The sequence below is a fragment of the Xenopus laevis genome, chromosome 3L, assembly GCF_017654675.1.
Source record: "Xenopus laevis strain J_2021 chromosome 3L, Xenopus_laevis_v10.1, whole genome shotgun sequence".
In the NCBI taxonomy this organism is placed as follows: domain Eukaryota; kingdom Metazoa; phylum Chordata; class Amphibia; order Anura; family Pipidae; genus Xenopus; species Xenopus laevis.
This window is the reverse complement of record NC_054375.1, coordinates 89052244-89073909: the sequence shown is the minus strand read 5'-3', so window position 1 is coordinate 89073909 and position 21666 is coordinate 89052244.

Genomic DNA, 21666 nt, shown 5'->3' with positions numbered 1-21666 from the left:
AAACATGAGTGCTTCCATTGTGGGAGCAACCACCCAGCCTTTCGATGTGTCAAAAAATTCATCACTACTCCCAACAAATTGTTATCAAAGGAGGCAGGACAGGTTGATAACTCTGGTGAAGCTGTTAGATATGCTTCCTTATCTAAGGCAGTACCCAAACCGCAAGATGGCGGCGTTAATTGAGGAGGGTTTTAGTTACGGCTTTTGGATTCCATCCAGGAATAGTAGTTCAGTAGTTGTTCCCAATAATCTTAAATCTATTGATGCTAATGTTGAAGTTGTCAGAGCGAAAATTGCTAAAGAGCTAGCAGCCCACAGGATAAGGGGTCCTTTTCAGGAGCCACCATTCTCAGATTTAAGGATCTGTCCATTGGGCCTTAAAAGGAGCCGGGAACTTATAGAATGATACATTACCTATCATTCCCAGCAAGGGATTCAGCCAATGATGGAATTGACCCTGAATTGTGCACAGTAAATTATGCATCATTTGACCAAGCCATTGATATTATTAAACAATGCGGAAAAGGTGCTCTGCTTGCGAAAAGCAACATTGAGTCGGCTTTTAGACTATTGCCAACATTATTTTATGTTGTCTCCCGATGGGATGTTCGTTATCTTGTTACTATTTTGAAGCCTTTGCCATATTTGTACAATGGGTAGTGCAGTATGAAACCAGTTCTAAGTTTATATTGCATTATCTAAACGATTTTTTATTTGTTGGACCACCTCAATCGGATCACTGTATTTATCTGTTAAGAATGTTCATTTGGTTTGACAAGTTTGGTATCCCTCTATCAAAGGAGTAAAACAGTATACTCCACCAATGTGTTGCAGTTTCTAGGCATAGAGATTGACACATTGACAGGCAAGAGTTTAGATTACCACAGGATAAATTAGTTCAATTAAAAAGTCTGATAAATTCTGCTTTAGCTGCCAAAAAGCTGAAGTTAAAACATATTCTATCTCTTGTGGGGCATTTAAATGTTACTACAAAAATTATACCAATGGGCAGAGTATTCAACAGACATTTAATTGACCGAGGGAATAACAAACCCTAACTGGCACATTAGGATTCCTCAAGAGGTTAAGGAGGACCTGCTTATTTGGCAGCAATTCTTACAGGATTTTAATGGTAAGGCATATTGGCAAGATGAATTTCTAGGAAGTTCAGTGCTGCACCTTTTTTCAGATGCGGCTGCCTCAACTGGTTTTGGTGCTATATTTAATAGCCATTGGTGTTTGGATTCTTGGCCAATTAGTTGGCATGAACAGAATTTAACAAAGAACTTGGAGCTTGGAAGTGCTATTGGAATTTTTTCCCATTCTGGTTGTACTTGAGATTTGAGGTGAACATTTAGCCAATAAAAGGATCCTTTGGCACACTGATAATCTGGGTGTTGTTTACGTACTAAATAATTTGACTTCTAATTCACCGCTGGTTTTAAGGTTGCTAAGGCAAGTAGTTTTTAGGGTCCTAAAGTATAATATTTGGATTAAGACCAAGCATATTCCAGGTTTTAAAAATAATATAGCCAATGCTTTATCTCGATTTCAGTGAAAAAACTTGGAATGAATATGCATCAAGCTGGTGGAATTGGTCTCTTTTCAAGGATAGCAACAAGCAAGAAATTTGGCAGGATAGAGACTAAATTCTGTGGTACATACTGGAGCTTTCTGAGGCTCAGTATTCTTATTAAAAAATCAGTAAAAACTTGGCAGGTATTTCATATTTCTTGAAATTACAGGGCTAGCAAGATTTTATGAAGCCTTTTTTAGTTAAACAAATTTTAAGAGGTTTAGCCAGAGTTGGTCAAGCATTTGATAACAGAAAACCAATAACCTTGTTAATGTTAGATAAGTTAGTCCACAAACTGCCAGAAGTCTGTTTTTCACATTATGAGATAAAACTATTCAGTTTATTGTTAGTGTTTTCATTCTTTGCAGCCTTAAGAGTTAGTGAGTCAATTTCTAGTAATAAGAAAAAAACAGGTGGCCTTGATGTTTCTGATGTTGTATTAGTGCAAGACAAACTAAGGATTATACTTAAAAAATCCAAGACGGATCCAATGGGAAAAGGCACTCTGATTTGGCTGGGTTCCTTTTGGGTAGAAAGTTTGTGCCCTATGGCAACTTTTTTGAAATTTACGGCTTTACAGACAAATATCCCCGGCCCACTCTTTGTCCATGCAGATGGTTCTTTTTTGTCTACCTTTCATTCAGACAAGTCCTTAAAAAGACACTTGGTGCGGTGGGTCATTCACCAAAAGACTATAATACACATTCATTTAGAATTGGTGCAGCCACGCTAGCGGCACTTTTTGGCTTTAGTGAGCAATCCCTTATGAAGTTAGGTAAATGGTCCTCTAAGTGCTATCGCTCATATGTTTGGCCAAGTTTGGTTGATGACTAATTTATAAATCCAAAAAAATTGTTTTCACAGGGCAACCGCTCATGATGTGGATTATTGCCCATTCCTTTGTCTTTCGGGCAAAGAAACAAGCTAAAGATGCACTTATGGTGTCAACCTGGGCCTTAAAAATGTAATAAAATGCTATAATTGTTATCCACTTAGGAGGAAACGATATTGGCTCACTGAGGTCCATTGACCTCATCAGGAATATCAAAAGACTTAGCTCAGCTCCATTTAATTTTCCCTGACAGTTGTATTATTTGGTCAGAAGTGATCCCTAGATTAATTTGGCTACAAGATGTACGGCCATTGGAGCGTTGCAGGAAAAAAAATTGAATTTATGCATAGCTAAATTTGCTAAGAGCGTGAACATTTTAGTTCATCGTCATTTTGAGTTGGAGTTAGGTGGAGAAGGCCTTTATTGGTATGACAGAGTGCATCTGTCAGATATCGGGAATGCCATCTTCAATATGGGCATTCAGGATGCCATAGAAAAAGGAATCAGTGTGGGGTTGGCCAAGACCAATCTAAGGTTTTAATTGGTCTTAGCATGGAGGTATGCCCTGTGCTGATGTGTCTTCACCTATGTTTTTGTCTTGTTTCTATTGATTAAAATGTTTAAACATGCATGTTACTCATCCCATGAGCCTATCATGTACTTAGGTACAGGATCTGGTGATTTATTGTAGGACGCAAATACAAAATGTCAAATCTCCCAAGTAACATTTAGCAATATTTGCCTAAAATGTACTCTATGGTAAATGGTCTTCCTGTAATTCAGAGCTTTCAAGGTAATAGGTTATTGCATAAGGGATCTCATACCTGCGCCAGTGAGCAATTGCAAGTCTCACAGTAGGATCCTAAGAAGAATCAGTACAATTTAGTGGAAACATGTATTCAATATATGCTAATCACATTGTAATACGATTTGGTTTGTAATATAACTATATTAGAAAAATAAAAGAGAGCCAGAAGGTACAAATATTATACTTTCATATTAAATATTACATACTATGTTCGATATTTTCATGTTTTTTTAATGTTGTATAGAATATGTCACTTCTTAATTGGTGACATTTTTATTCTTTAACAAGAATGTTGAGATGCCTCTTAAAGTTTTATTTGCCATTTATTGTAATTACGTTGGCAAGTGCAGCATTTGAAATGACTTGAGCACATTGTCATAACCCATACAAAACAATGCCACACTATTCTTTATTCTGACAACAAAACCTAAGGGTGCAGTATAGCTTGATGTATTTCAGATATTCAAAACATTTTTAAATGTTAATTTAGGGCACAGCAACTTTTGTAGCAGAGCATCTGTGTAAGAGCCTAATTCTGCCTTTCTAATGCCATCACATAATAAAGCAAGCTTTAATGGTAATAATTATGAACTATTTGCTATTTTCTATCACTTACTTGTTTTAGCGAGGCATACATCATTCCCTTCCAAATTGTCACACAAATTTCAACCATACAGTAACTGACACAGGGTACATCAAGTTCACATTAAACTTGTTTCTGATTTGTTTTTGACTAACATTTTTACGTTACATGAGTTATTTTAATTATTTATAACAACAGTGATGCAATGAGCTGGCAATATTTCCCACATTTTTATGTGAATAATATAACAATTTTAAGAGTATATTTTCCAAGTAGTAAATAAATAAACTAAATATATGAAGAAAATAATTAGGTTCAAAAGCAAATCCATATTGTCATTGACTGACTTTCGTGTAGAAAGGATAGCATTAGATATATGCTTGTCAATGTATATGCTTCATGTCACATTATAAGATGTTAATACTAATAACTAATAACTAATACATCTTTGAAATTATGTCCTGGTGAATTGGCACCTTAAATAAATCCAAAAACAGATCACACTGCTAGGAATACTTCTGAATTCACTAGTTTGATCTTCCATAAATCAGTCCTAGTATTTGAACATAGTTCAATTATCATTCACTAAGTAAGTTGGAATAAAAGTATAATAAAATTTGAATTTGAGTACAGTTAAGGACAAGTGTCTAAGGCCTGCAGTTTGAAGCTGATAATTGAATGTGATTATGTGGGAAGTACATGTATGTATCTTATTTAATTAATCTTTATTTGGTTTATTAATATTTCAATTATTTTCAGTAGACTAAAAATATGTTGATTTAAATTACAGAAAGGACCCCAGAGGTCCTCAGCATTCTAGATAATGGTTCCATACCTGTATATGCATGTATGTATATATGCATTTATGTATGTAAAATTGGTACTTTTGTACACTAAACTTTATAATGGTTGGTTTAAATATTGATGTGGCAAATCCATTAGGTAGATGAAGTCAATTCTTGGACAAAACTAAGAAATCTATTACAGTATGTAGGACTTTGACTAGAAAATTATATGATATTATAGGACTCATTTACGATGCATATGCAAAGTGCACTTTTTGAATCTTTTTCTCACAATGCAGCATATTTTCCCACTAATTACAATATTATTGCAGGTGCCCACTAGGTAGCATCCACTGGAACTTGTGGCGTGGAAATGCTAATACGTAACGCCACGAGTGCAATTGCATGCAATTTATCACCATAAACTAAACAGCACAAATGAGCTTGTTGGAAGTTACCTGGGAGCAGGTATGGTTGATACTATCCTTTTAAATAGCAGCAATCATGCACTCATGCACATGAAATTTGTGGTTTGCAGTTGCACTTGCAGTTGCACTTGTGGCTGTAATTAAGCACTCATGGTGACAACAATCAGTGGAATTAGCCCCGATGGATGTTTTCATGTGTTACTGTTATAGACCATACAATCCCAGTATTTATTTTTAAAGGAGAAGGAAAGTCATCTTGCACTTGGGGGTGCCAAATGTTAGGCACCCCCAAGTGATTGTATTTACTTACCTGAAACCTTGGGCTGGTGCTCCAATCAGCAGAAAACTGCACTGGCCCAGGGTTATTCCAGTGAGCACCAAGGAGCGATCCTCTTCCAGCTTTTTCTTTTTCTTCTAATTTCCAGGGGCAAACACATGTGCGGTTGAACGAAATAGCTGACTTTTTAGTTAAAGTTCGGCTTTACGTTCTACTGCGCATGTGCAGCCGTGCAAAGAAAAAGGAAAACAAAAGAGTATCTCTCTGTGGTGCTCACTGGTATAACCCTGAGCCGGTGCAGTTTTCTGCTGATAGGTGCAGTGGCCTGGGGTTTCAGGTAAGTCAATACAATCACTTGGGGTGCCTAACATTTGGCACCCCCAAGTGCACAAAGACTTTCCTTCTCCTTTCAGACTTTTTCAACGTGAAAAGAGATCTCTGCAAAGTGATCTACAGTGATTGCAATAAACTAAGCATACACTCTCTCTTGAACTCAGTATTTAGTAGGCCCATAACACCTTAAAGTGTTGAGTAACAGTGTGTGTGTGTGTGTGTGTGTGTGTGTGCATAGGTCTCTTGTCAGAAGCATTCCCACAGCATGATGCCGCCATCACCATGCTTTAAGGTGGGAATGGTATGCTTATGATAATGTGCAGTGTTTGGATTAGTTTGTCTTTAATCTGTCCTTGGTCAAAAATCTCAGCTGTGGTCTCTTCAGGCCATAGAACCTACTTCTATCTTGTTTTAGAGTCTTCCATGTGCCTTCTGTTAAACTGTAGAAAAATGGATTCCTTGCTACAATTGCATGAATTGATGCCGTTAATTAAAGATACTTGTGGTCAAATGTGCTTCTTGCTCTACCCTATAGTTGTGCTTGGCCCCATTGCATCTGTCCCAACTCCTGTTCTGAATTATTGATGCAGTGTGCCTATTGATGCAGGGGATCCCTGGACCTACCACAACATTCAAGCTGACAGCAGTTCTAGGGTTCTCTCTGTGAGCTGTGTTAATGAATGCAGCAGATTTTGCTTCAAATTAGCTAAAAGAAACATGTGCAATTGTGTGTTTTGACAAATTGGACATACAGTACGTACATCTGACATAACTCCCCCTTAAAGCTGCAATAACACTGGAATTATGGGGAACTGTATTCTAGGTGAAACATGGCAAAATACATCCAAAACTGCGATTACAGTAAAATACCCTTATAGTTTCTCCAATCTCAGCCACTGAAGCTTTTAACTTCTTCAAAGTTGTCATAGGCCTCTTGGTGGCCTTGCTCGCTAGTCATCTTCTTGCATGGTCACTCACTTTTGGTGGACAGCCTGTTCTTGGCAAATTTACAGCTGTACCATACTGTTTCCATTTCTGTATGATTGAGTTAGTTATGATTGAGACTGCACTTCAAGGGATATTCAGCAAATTTTCAGGTATACGTGTATATATACTACAATCACTTGAAACTCCTTGACTGCACACAGGTCAAAATAATTAATTATGTGTTTTTTGGAAAATAATGCACTAAATCTGCTACAATAAGGCTTTATTTCATACTGCACATTTAATTTATTTAGTTTACATAAACTGTAATTGTTAAGAGGTATTTAGGTTAGGAGTGCTATACTTTGTATGTTAACATGCCTCAGCAACAAGCAAGAGAACTTATAATTTATCTGTGGCAAACTTTCTCTCCAAAACCTTGTTAATGCCTAAATAAAAGGTTCCATGATTATTAAATAGGCCTGAATTTATTGTTGTAATATTCTGAATCGTCTGTGAATGGCATAATTATAGCTCAGAACTCTTAAAATGAGATTTAAGCTTTGGTTCTTCAAATGAAAAGCATTTAAATGCAATCAAACTTTCAAACCCTGAATGTAATTTAACTAATACCTACTCAGTTTAATGACTATACTGTAGCATATTAAATATTTTTTGCTTCCAATTTAATGTCACATGAATATTTAGTTTATTTGAAACCCTAAAGTACCAAGTGATTGATTTTGGAAAATGTAAAAATCATGAATAAAAAATGATCATGTTTATTGTATGTTTTTTTGGTATGTCTTCTGAAAATTCCATTTATAGATTTATGTCACTCATCATTAGTTTAGAGATACATTCACGTTTAACACATTCCCCCAGGGATTTCACAGAGAAGAAGTGCTTTGACTAGTGTTGGACAGCTGTAATAATCAATAGGAAAACATCATGCAAAAGCCACTTTTGCAGAGCAGTTATTAAACCAGAGTGAAATGTAGTATGTAGCTTGACAATTCTAATGTGGCTGATGGCATATTACTATTGCTATTTTATTGTTTTAATTTGCTCCATGACAAATGTGCAGTAATCTAAGAAAATTTAGTTTTCACATTATATATCAGGCTTGTTTTCCTACATGGGCTGAAAAGAAAACAATTATATCAATTTGAAACTAGTATAAAAACTGGCATTAGTTATTGATCTTGTTATATTTTGCCCTATGGCTTTCTTTTTTGCCTATGGAACTTTGCAACTGTATATGGTATATTTTTTCTGGCTCCCCACTGAATTTATTGATTATTGATTATATATGTACTGCTTTGAAACTGTGATAAACTCAAGCATTGTTTACTCATTAAACCTGTTTATATACTGTATCTTGAAGTGAGAACCGTTTTTGCTAATGCTTGCTTGTGTTAGAGACTGTCAGATAGCTCTGAATTCTTGAGTTGCCCTCACACAGGCTGTGCAAAAATCATATAAATGATTGACTTCAATACAGTGGCTTACCATGTCACTTCATTCAAAATAACTACAGACAAAGAAAATAGGTCCTCTACACTCAACCCTTAATCAGTATTTAGGACAATGAGCCATTTTGTGCATTAAGCTACTTAAAATACCCTACCCTTTAAACAAAACAGGGATTTTTTTTGTCCATATTATTATTATTATTAACATGTATTTATATAGCTCCAAGATATTGCGTAGCACTGTATATATATATATTGCAATATATTCAAGATGGCCAACTGTCACATTCAACAGCCTGCTTGCCTCTGCTGTATCTGAGCAGGCAAATTTGCTCTTGGATTACATTATGGTCACCTTTAGTTTCCAAGTTCATGCTATGGTCACCTTTAGTTTCCACGTAGGCACAGTGAATTCACCTGAGGTCAATTTGGCCACAGGTGCTCTGAGTTTGCCAATCAACTTACATATAAATCCCCAGTTCTGTGCTCATTTCATTGCCCATTGTACACATGTTCCTCTGTGCTGATTTTCATTCTGGTTCCCATACCAGATTCCTGCACCTTTTTTTAGTTTCTGGTTCTGACCCCGACCTGTTCCTGACCTAGAGTTTGTATCATGTCTCAAGTGGTTGCTTTTCTGGTTCTGACCCCAGTCAGTTCCTGACCTACAGTTGTCTCAAAACTCAAGTGGGTACTTTCTGGCACTGACCTGGCCTGCCTGACCACTATTATTCAGTCTCTGGCTCCTTCCCTGCTTTAATATCTGGCTCCCCCCTGGGGTTTGGGTTCACCATATGTGACACCAACTGCATCGTCCCTGGTCATCATCCTCAATCTGGCCAGTCCTACACTCACTTTCATCTGATTCATTTTTGCTTACACAAATTTATTGAAATCCAAATGTTAAAATCTCGAAAATGTTTAGTTTTTTCATTAAAAAACGAAATTTTTATGGGAAAAAAAACTCAAAATTTTCAAAATTTATTATGCCCTGATGCTGCAAAAAGCCTGAATCCAAAAAATTGCCATCTCAGCCCTGTTGAGGTCCTGTATAAGTCATTGGTAGAGGCACCTACCTTAATTTAAAGTTTTCTTGGTCTGTGCTATGTTTAGCCCAAAAATCCAACTTTTTCAAGGTATTCAGGCAAAAAATGTAAAAATTTGGGGGGGAAAAAACAAAAAAAATTCAAGTAAATTTGGTTTTCGATCTTTTTTAACGAGTTTTTCCACAATCTGATTAAATCCAATTTAAAATTTTATTAATAAAATAAAATTGGGCATGGAAGTTTGCTCATGGTTTTTTAATAAAATATGAGATAAATTCAGATTTTAGTAAATAACCCTCTAGATCTTCCAGTGGTAGGGCATAGATTATATGCACAGGAAGGACTGTTTATCAAAATTCGAATTTATGATTTTTTTAAAAATAAATTCAATAAACTCAAAACTTTACCAAACCGAAATATTTTTGATTTATGAATGAGTTAAATCATGAAAAAACCTTGAAAGCAGCGATTTTGGATTATACTCATCATTTTCAAAGGGTCTTCAAACTCTCAAACAATCTTCAAAAATTAAACAAAAAACACTTTTTTCTAAATGAACTCTCAGGCTTTTAGCTGCTCAAGTGTTACATATAAGTATCTCAACCTTTTTGCACTTAATAAGGGACAGATTTATTAAAAAATTTGAATTTGATTTTTCACATTTACCAAGCTCTGGCCCTTTAAGAATTCAAATTTTACTATTTGCCATCTAGAACCTGTCGAATTACTGTATAAGTCAATGGGAAAGTTCCAGTGATCAATTTCGATATGTGGGTTGCCTTCCTGACATTCGAGTTTTTTTCTGAGTTTTACAGTCAGTAAAATTCATTAGAGTTTCAGAAATTACATTTTTTTATTAAATAACCCCCCCCCCAGTCGAATTCCAAATATATTTGAATCTAAGGGAGTTTAAAAAAAAAAATAGCCTCATGCATATCACCATAATTAGAGAACTGATCTAAACAAATCAGTAGACTCATATCTCTTAATAAACTGACACATTTTGCCTCATTACATTAGATCGCATACTGTACAATGAAGGCAGAGGCATTAAATCTGTGAAGGAAACATTTATGAGGGTCATAGTTATCAGTTTTTTTCAGACAAACTGTTTTAGGACTGTTTTTCATGGCAATAGATGGGTGCTTATCAGTGACCTACTGAATTTTCTTTTACTTTCTTAAGTTTTTAATTTAGGATAAATAAATATAACTATTACTATACTTAAATTCATATATACCAAGTAACCAGTGTATTACATTGCTTTGTTCACACGTGTTAAAATGCAGTAATATATTGGGCCTTTAGCATTCGATTGCTTCATTTCAGCTTTCAGTCATGAACTTTCAATGTATTTGAAAAGAATGTGGCAAATATATTGTCACAATTTCAGTAAGTCATTAGCAATGTCCTTTGTCAAATTAATGAGAAAAATGTGTTAAACAAGGATGGCCATTACAGGAAGATTAAATGTATTCTTAATTAAAGTATAATATTCACTTTCCCAGGTTGTATTAATTCTCAAGTTTGGATGACAAAGGGGTATATTGCTCTGTTCAATCTGCATAATAGACATAAATCTTGCAAACCTGACATTTAAAACAAGAAATCATGTTCCTTTATATTTACTGCTCAGGGATAAGGAAAGTAATTGTATCTTGCGCCAACTTCTATCTTCATCTATGTCCACAGCTCAGTAACCTTATATCTATTTGCATGCCATATTAAATGTATATTTGCTTTTAATATTGCATGGCAGTGGATCTCATTTCAGGCTGTGTAGAATAAACATTGCTTTTAACTGACTGATATTCTGAATCATTAAGATAATTACGACCCTTGCACACATTTCAAAATAATAGACTTTGGTAATTTTCCTTCTTAATTTGCTTGATGTACTGGATGAGAGATTCTTATGCTGTTTAATATTCAACTAATAATATTTATGGTTCTGATATGGTAATTATAGGTCTATTTCTGAACTAATTAGAGTGATATACAGTACACAAAATACACAAAAAATTTTCTTAGCATGTTCATTTTAACATTTAAAATATGTATGGTTTCTGAAGAATAATATAGAAAGGGATACTCTGAAAGTGAATTCATGTGTCTGCCATAATAGAAACAAAGAACAAATATATATATATTCCAAGAAGTACAACCACAATGATCTCTGGTCTGTCTGCTTACAGATTGTTGAGTGACACCACTGTAATGTAGAGAATATCATCAATTTTCAAAGTCCTATGCTACTTACCTTTACGTCACTCCAATCGATACTTGCCATGACAGATGAGTTAGATTTTCCATTTTAGTAGCAATTAAGTTTGAAAACATACACGTGACCATCGTTTTTTTTAACAATAGGAGAAAAAGGAGAAAAAAATATATACTTTCAGAGAAAAAATTCCTTCCTGTCAAACACATTTCTTCCTTGATTGTATGTGGCTGACAAACAGTTCTTGACATTGCTTACTGAGACAGTTTGGAAATTGACAACAAAAAGTTGTGTTAGAATATGTTTTCTAATAAGTCCATGTTACGTTCCATTAAAATTATGTACTATTTTTATATTAGAAAATATTATGCATACATATTTCTAATTTTCCCGTATTCTCTTCTCCATTTTCTAGATTGAGCACTATAATAATCAATGCACTATTAGGGATGAACAAAGTTTTTCACCTGGTATAGTACCACATCAAAATTCATGTTTTCACAAGCAGCAAAGTTTGCAACATGGTAGCTTTTTTTGATGAAGAACAAGGGTAGCATAGTGGAAATTAGCTTCTCTAACAAGGTAGGGCAATGTATTGGCTATGGCACAAAAAAATGCCTTTAATGCAATGTAATTTCACATTCTAATTGACTACAATGCATTTCAGCAAAATTTCAAGAAATTTTGTATCAAAATTTAGTCTCTCTACATTCATCTCTCTAAGTAAAGCCTCCAATAGGTAGGACTAGATGGGTACCCTCAGGATGGACTTTGGACAGTGGGGGTTGTAAGAATGTTTTTTTTTTCTGTGAAGGATCTCTTGGTCACAAGCATAATATAATGTGAAAGGGAGGAAACAGGGATTAACTGAACACATCTGGTTTATTGCAAAATACACTAAGGCATCTGAAAATGCCAGATGTGCAGCTGATTGTATTCTTACAAATGCAAAAATAGTAAAAAATTATATTTGATAATTTCTTTCTTTTACAAGAGCAAACACATTAGCCAGATCAGCCTCAAGGTAGGTAGTAAGATCAATAGTTGATCTTTTTCTTCTGGAGGTTTCCAGAATAACTGGAATCTAATTTGCAGAATTTAGCAGTCAATAAAGCATTGGACAGTAACAGATAGGAATATTGTGCATATCCACTAATTTCTTGCAGAGAGATCAATGAGGTGAGAGTCAAGTGTTGCTTAGATGGTGTAGCAGCAGAAAATTGGACATAGGAGACATTGCTGGGTACACAGCAATCAGGCGTATGTAAAAAAAATTATGCCCCACCCATCATTATAAGCCACACCTACAGTTATAATAAACCTCGCCCACCAACACTTTCGAGTTTTGCCCACTTTAAAACAAAGCAATTTTACTATTTCCACGTTTATTATGAATAGTGATGGGTGAGAACATTTGCCTGGCACGAATTTGCTGCAAATTTCTGTGTATTCGCCGCAGGCGAATAAATTCGCAAATCTCCCGGCAGAAATTTCCGATTTTTTCGTGAAAATGTTCAAATTACTAGATTTTTTCTTGAAAACGTTACAATTGCTCGCTTTTTCTCTGAAAATGTTCGAATTGCTCGATTTTATAGTGAAAACGTTCAAATTGCTCAATTTAATAGTGAAAACATTTGAATTGCTAGTTTTTTTTGTGAAAACATTTGAATTTCCCGATTTTTCACAAATTTTTTGAGAACTTTACGATTTCCCAATTTTTCACAAATTTTTCACGTTTTCGCTAATTTTGCGGGAAATTTGTGAATGTTATGGTGAAGCAAAATGAGAGAAATTCGCCAATCATTAATTATGAACCCAACTACTCAGTCTAACAGCAATCAACATGTTGCATTAATACTTGTTTTCTTTGCTAGTGCAGCAACATGAGTGCCATTTGCACCTCAAATACTAAGTCATTATGCTAGTAGGCACTGTAGAAAATTAATAATCAGTATTAACCCCCAGAAATGCTGGTAACCACAGTAGAAAATGAATCATTAATCCATGAAATGCCAATAATTACCTTAGAAAATGGATAGCCAGCATTAACCCCAGGCATGCAGGAAACACATGATACACAGAAGGCAGTAATAGGTAGTAACTGGCATCCCAAGTACATGCTATACAGTTAGAAACAGTGAATTCCCACACCACAGACACATTACATAGAGCATTATATGAGAGTCATTAGGTAATGGAACACCAAGCAATCCTCCCACATGTCGCACACTCCTACTGGCTGCTGAAGTCAATTGTTAGGCAGAGCTGAGGCAGGAGAATATTTCGGTTTTTAGTGGCAAGGTTAGGGCAACAGATCTCCTCCTGTGCATCCACCTTCTCTTAAGCTAAAAAAAAAGCTCTGATATTCTAAATAGTGATGGGCAAATTTATTTACCAGGCATGGATTCATGGCTAATTTCCACACTTCGCTGACTGTGAATATTTTCACGAAATTGGATTGTTGCACGCAAAATTATTTGGACGCCCATTGACTTTAATGCATTAGGACAAAAGAGACATATAAAAATTGTCGCTCATATCAAAAGGGAAAGATTCACCCATCATTGCATCATTGCATCCCGCCCGATGGGATGCAATTTAGTGAAAAAAAGAAGTGGCAGGATGCCATCCTGCTACATCCCGCCCCATTTCCAGCACTGTATACAATATATATTAAAAATGTGCAAATTAATGAACGTTTTTTAAAATGTAGGCAATTCAAGCATTGTGGTTTCCCCTTTCTTTCAGGTATACATAATATAACTTTCATCAATGACTCTTTAATTTAGAATTCATTTAAATGGAATACTTTGAATTAAATGTTGACAGGTCGTGCAATGCAAATCTAGTCTTATCTGTGTGTTATTGCTCTTGCCAGTCACAATCTTACTATAAAGATAAAGCATATTACCCTGCTGTGTTAAGCCAATGATTGAAAGCCTGAAACTAGCATCTTGATTTTTCACTATAACTGTAATATTGGTAATGTTTCTGAAGATGGATTAGTGTAATGGAAATTGATGTTTTGGATAAAAATTGTAAACTGCAGCTATAAAATGATTTTATACTTTTCAGACCTATTTTTAAAAGCATTTCTTCTGGTGGTATTTTATAAATATTTTTTCTCTCAAGTTTTTAGTACTTTATGACTCATTTAATGCTTTTATTATGTCAATTAAAGCTTTATTTTCTTTGTTCTTAACAAATGGAATCAATCTAGATGAATGCACTTATTGTAATTCTCTCTTTGCAAACATATGATCAGTTATTAGTTAAAACTAACTATATTCTAGGAGAGGTTCTAGCTTTCATTAAATATAAGACGAAACTGTGGAAAATTTTGATGAAATTCATTGAGCCAATTGGTAAGTTTACATTGCAGTAAAGGCATTTTGAGCTCTGCAATAGCATATAAATTGCCCTAACTTGTAAGATAAGCTCCTTTCCAGGATGCTACAAATGTCATTCATAAAAAAAGACTCCCGTGTTGCTAATTTTTTCCATGGCATATGGATATCTCCTTAGATATAGTTGGGAGGGCTTGGTAGGGCTCTAATTTCATTAGTTGACGTGGAAGCCCAGAGTTGGATAATAATGATGTATGTGTTTTCTCACCCTGGATAATAGACTGCAGCTCAAAACAGACCAATTAAATTCTAGTGAGAAATTGCCTTGGGCAAAACTGCTAAATTTGCTGCTTCCACCAGGTGGAAAATGTGCTTATCCCTTTTGAGAATCATTTTGTGTTTGATTTTTGGATGGACTATATTAGAACCCACTAAGTCAAGATTAAGTTTAAGAATTTACATGAATTGACTATTTTAATTACCAAAGGCAATTTTAATTTAGTTGTGCATTCCTTCAGATAGCTTTTTTGTAACAAAATGGAGTTGCTCTGGTGTAATTGTCAAGTGGTATATACAGCATAATATGTGTGTAACCAGGCAGACTTGATGAAGGGCTAATTAAAGACATACCATTGATTGCCTTGTTACTGAACTGTAATTATAAATTGCATACATCCATGGGGGTTATGTTTTAATGAACCCATTAAAAACAGCCATTTCAGTTGCTCTCCTTAATTGGCATTACATTTCTTGGCTGAGGTGGCTAGATGGTGCCCTAGAAACAAAGTTCATGAAATTGTAATTTAGCTACTTTATCGCAGTTTTGCAAGATTTTTGACAAGCAAAATGGGCCAGTTCCCTCATCAATAGTGGCCTGCATGGGCTGTTTTTGATACTATGTATAGTAGAGATGTAGCAGGTTGACCTGAAAACCATTGGTTTGAGTTGAAAATTGGACACAGAAGTAGCATATGGAGTGTAAAGACACCGGTATGGGTAGAGTGAGGGTTTTACAATAGCAGCATTTTGCAGGTTAGGGAATGGTGAGGGTTAAGCTTTTGGAGGTTTGAGTCGGGCGCAGTTTGAGTTTGAGTTTGTGTAGTGTTGCTTAAAAGCCACTTTGTAAAAGTGTTGCTACTAAACTCTGATTTGGATATTCAATCTATTGTAATTGTTGAACTTGACATTGTTTAAGAAGTACTGTTGATCATCTGTTGATTTCGCACTGCACTGTATATGTCGCACAGTCATTCTGGTTAATTCACAGGACTTATCCTTGAGTCCTGTGATCTTCCTGGGATAAGCTGTAAAGGGATAATTAAGTACCAAAAAGTGTGTTACATAAAGATTTAAAAATCTTACAAACACTCGATACTTGATTTTTAAATATGAAATCATTTATAATCAATATTGATCAATAAAGGCATTAAATATAAACAGCTCTCATACTCATGACAATATATTGCTTGTCCTACATATTATACTATGAAATGAATATTTCAACACATGTTTTATTTTAACAGCAAGCTAATATTTGTTATTTCAATCAGCACTAGTTATTTTTTGCAGCATCCTCTCTTGATTGCACTGTAATTAACGGTTAGGACACAAGGGCCATGCTTTATGTGATGTTTTTTTTATACACCATGTGCTGAATGCATTAACATTTCTTAATCAGCTGCTTCTCCAAAGTAAACTAAAGTACCACATTTACAGCAATATTATTTGTTGGCTACAAACTGTACCTAGAGGATATTAGTCAAAAAACAAGACTGTTAAAAGTTATAAGATTACTATTTCATAAATCAAGCTGTGGTTTTGTGATCTGTTATCATTATCTCAAATACATATAAATGCAATACAACATAAATTCATACTGGAGGGTTACTGTTTTTTATAGTTTAAATGCAGCTCTATTGAATAAATGAATAAATAAAAAATATTTCTCCAATCTGCAAGATCTGATTAAGTTATATATAATACATTATTCATCAGTATTAAGTATCCATTTATTTAAAAAAAATCAAAGAAAGGCAATCATTCTTGTCATAAAAATGACATTCTTTTTAGTAGCTTTGTATAAATACATTTATTTTACCATCATATATGTACAAACACAATTCATAATCGGGAGTGTGATCGTGCAGTATTCATAAAATATAATAATCACTTTAATAAGCAAATCTTCAATAGAGAAATGAAACAGTAACAAAGAAGAAAGTAAAGAAAGTAAGAACATTATTAGCAATCAGACTAATATAATAACATAGAAACCAATAAATGACAATGGTGTGGGATCTGTTATCCAGAAACCCATGGTCACAAGAAGTCTGTATAAGGGATCCTTCTGTAAAGCACCATGCCACTAAAATTGACTGCAGTTGCTCACAGGGGAAAACCCACAGCTTCTAATAATATAAAATACATTGTGAATGCCATAGAAAAGTGTTCACTGCTTCATGTTTGTTACTGAAGATTCTTTTCATACAATATCTTCAGGAGTGGTAACAGGGCATTTTAGCATACCCTATGTGCCACAGCACACCTAATAGATTCTACCTAACACTGCTAGTATAGGTGGTTATTAGAATGCTGTATTGTGTCTTTGTGGAACAAGAACTGACTTGCTGTGTCAGACAATATCAGTTTACATCAACAGGAGGTGTCACGGGTAGGTTCAGGTGTATCAATGTTCTGATGCTCTACCTGCATTCCATATAACTAGCCAAATTTTGATTGGTTGTGAGCACTTTATATTAGTCTTGGTGACGCTTTTCAATTTCAATTGTAATGAGTTTTTGCGCTATTTAAACACAAAAGGGTTAATGTCCAGCTATAGGCATAGAGTATGTGTTATATTGGCTCTAACACACCAGGATGGGCCTTCACTATGTGGAAGTAAAGCAGGTATGGTGTAGTGCAACCATAACTCCCATATGATACTGTGCTGAAAGACAAAATGCAAGGGTGCCAGGAGGTTCTTGCAACAAAAATAGAACAGTTTATTTGTCCAAAACAAATGTTCCACAGTTGTATTACTTATAATCAACAGAGGTCCCAGTAGAAAATCACGACCTGACTACAACATGTCCCTCAGAGACAACACAGTGGAACTCCCTGAGGTGTTAGTGTGACACCTGCATAGATACACCCTCAGGATCTGAGTATGGTGACCTGGATCCTCACACAGAGGATAAGGGAACTCACTAGCCCTAATTCCCTATTAGGCTGTGCCTCTACTACAGGCCAGTCTTGCCTGAGGGGAGAGCTACCCCCTTGCTATCCCTCCTAGTTGGAGCCAAGCTGTTCTTGCTACTTAACATACCTATCTTACTCTCCTAGAGAGTTCTATAAAAGGTAGTATCCTATCTTTAGCTGGCCTCATTCACGGGGTCCCTGCTCCCTGACTTTACTCTCTAGAGCAGGTGCCGGAACTAGAGGCACGTGTCTAGAGTGCAAAGGTGGAGGGGCACCAGGCACATACCGCTTCTGTCGCCTTCCCCTAGCTTAGACCCATGCATCCTCTACCACTGGCAGCATATCTTGTCTTTTTGCACTTGCGTGAGCTCTTCCGTGCATATGCATGAGCTCACCCACTTGTGTGTGGGCTCTTGAGTCCCCCGCAGCTGGCAGCAACTCTAACATCCTTGGCGAGCTTGCTTCCGTGCATGCGAACACACTTGTTGCATGCATGCTTGAAGAGGGGTACTAGAGCACCCGGCTGGCTAGACCCGACATTACTCTTGAGGTACTGGTCCATCTAGGACATAAAGGCTTTACTGGGCCTTGTTGTACCCAGGCTCCCTGGAAGCATCCAGCTGGATCAGCAACCAGAAGCAAAAGAGGAAGCTCCACCCATTCTAACTCACTATACCAAAGTATGAAAGGAAGTGGCAAATAATACAATTATGCAAATTACAATTATCTACATATGCATCTGCCCAGAAACTAGGGAGATCAGGAAGTGTAGGAATTTAAAGCCATAGGGGCATATTAACCCTATGGCTCCCTACAGAATATTGGGGAATTGTTCCCCAGTGACAAAGCACTAAGATTTGCCAAACTGCTTAGCTCATCTTCAATTTGATGAGCAAAACACCTGCAGTTTGCTTTTTATCCATGAACTGGTAAGCGATAGAAGGCAATTGAATAATTAACAATGAAATAATGCTATTAAATCAATATGTATTAGTCACAGGTTGTATTAAATATCAGTGATATTTTGAAAGATGTAAAGACTGTTATAGCAGTGCAACACATCACTATATGATTGGCTCAGAAATAATTGAGGATAACCTGACATTATTGTTAAATACTAAAACCATATTTGTGACCCATGCATTGTGACCCATCCAATATTCAAATAATTACAGAACTCGTAATAAAATTTTGCTTCTTTACCTATGCATTCTTGACATATTAGTATGATGTATTCTTTTAAGTAACTACATATGTAGGGATGTAGCGAACTGCCGTTTTGGTGTTCGCGAACGCCGTTCGCGAACACCGGCAAAAAATGCGAACGGTTCTCGAACAGTTCGCGAACTTCGAACACCCGCTAAATCGTTCGATTCGAACGTTCGAAGGATTTTTCGTTCGATTCGAACGTTTGAAGGATTTTCATCGTTCGATCGAAGGATTTTCATTCGAATCGAACGGTCGAGGGATTTTAATCGTTCGAACGAATGGAAATCGGTCGAACGAATGGAAATCGTTCGATTTTAGCGGTCGAATGGTCGCGAACTCAAATTGCGAACGTTCCCAAACGTTCGCGAACATTAGGCGGACGCGAACGGTCGAAGTTCGCGCGAACAAGTTCGCAGGCGAACTGTTCGCTACATCCCTATACATATGTTGCTTTAATATAATTATTTGAAACAAGTTTGAGATATCAACCTTTTTGTCTCTTAAAATCAAAATTTTAATGGTGACAAAAAAAGATTACATACTTCTAATAACACAGTAGCAACTGCAACTTAGTCTTTCCTTGTAAAATCATGTTGGGTCTTTACAATCTAATGATAAATAGAAACTGTTTCTCATGACACTTGTGAACAATGGGTGAAATGGATATTAGAAAAATCTCATTTATCTTCTGCTTTATTTCTTGATAGAGGTCCTTGTCACTATAGCTATTATGTGACCAGCACAGCAAAGGCCATCTCATTAGTTTTTACTTATCAAGATTGCACAGCCCACCCTCCTCCCTGTGGAATATCACTTACAGTTTGAATTCAATTAGAAAACAGCATATTTTCTTCATGCTATGGGTCTTTAAGATGAATGTTTGACTCTATAAAAACAATATGAATTGTGCTGCTATAGCAGCTTCATGCATACTAGGATGAAATACATAAATCAGGCTTGATTGATCTGCTGCAGCTCTATAGATGCACATATAAGTGCAGACACCTAAATACAAACAAATACATATTATAAAAATAAACCTTGGATGTGTAGTACAGGTATGGAATCTCTTATTCGGAAACCCTATATCCAGAAAGCCAAGAATTACAGGATGGTCAACTCCTGTATACTCTAAATGAAGCAAATGGTTCTACATTTTTATATATTAATTTTTCTCTGTAATAATAATGAAACAGTACTTTGTTCTTGATGGTAACAAGTGCATTTTATATGTTCAATTAATTATATTGATTATGGATCAAAAAGTAGAGCATATATAAGTAGGGGACTTTGCACTTAGATCATATATCCTTATCCAGAAACCCCCAGGCCCCTTGCATTCCAGATTATATATCCTATTAGTGAGCAGCACTTCTGCATTGCAATGCTGGGGCCTAGAGTTTGATTTTGGCCCTATCTGCAAAGAGTTTTTATGTTCTCTTTATGTCTGTGCAGGTTATCCCCTGGGTACTCTGGTTTCCTCTCATGTTCCAAAAACACACAGGCAGGTTAAATGGCTGCTGTGTGTGAATGGTATAGGTACCTTAGATTGCAAGCTCCATTGGGGGCAGTGAATGATGTATAATATCTGTGAAGTACTTTGTTAATGTGTGTCCCTCTTCAAAAGTCACATTTTGTCAGCGAAGTGAAAAAAATGATACAGTATGCCCATTTTGTATAGCACACTAGAGAAAGTTAGGTAGTGTGCCAACCTCCTATCATCACAAAGCCCCCCATTGCCCACATAAAGAAAGGTATTGATGTCTTTATCTACAGCTAAGGTCACACTTTGTTTTGGACCAACTCCTCAAGGAGGTCCTAAGTCATTGTGCAGTTTTGTGGATGAATCACTGTGGCATTCTTTTTCACTACCTCAAGGGTATTTACTATAGTGGCTGCTGAGTGCATTTTGGGAAAAATGTACCGTGTCAGTTATGCTATTGTGTATACGTGCATTGACATGATTGCCAGACTGAAGATCACACATTGGGTTACAGTCATTACATTCATGATGTCAAATGTCTTTAGTTTGGACATAAAATGCCTATTGCAAGTATCTGGGTACTGGGGATTAATTAATTTATTTATGGATCCCATATACCCTACACTTTACACAGTGTGTTATATGAGTTTATTTTGATACATTTTTATTTTTTATTTTGATAGTTTTTAAATTTGTCTGAGAATTATTAATTTTGTATATTTGTTTTCCTTTATATTCTCTATCTTCTATTTTATTGTTTTATTATATTTGCAGGAAGGTTATAGTTAGCATTTCAATTGATTAGAAACTCTATGTTGCTGAGTAAATGCTGGATGATGTACTTTTGGAACAGACTTATCTACTTAGATTACAATCATTACTTTTGTATAAAGGGTGATATTAATCATGTTGAGTACAGTGTTTTTTCTTTATCCATTATTGCTTTACACCATATTATTATTGAAGCCTAATTGTAAGTAAAATACGTACCAACAGAACTAAACCCACGCATGTATAAACTGGGGCAATGCTAATGAAAAATTTCACTTATGAACCCCCACCACTTCACACACACAAAGAAATGCATGCATAACAGTGTCTGCAACTTAGGAACACATTTCTATACAAACTGACATTT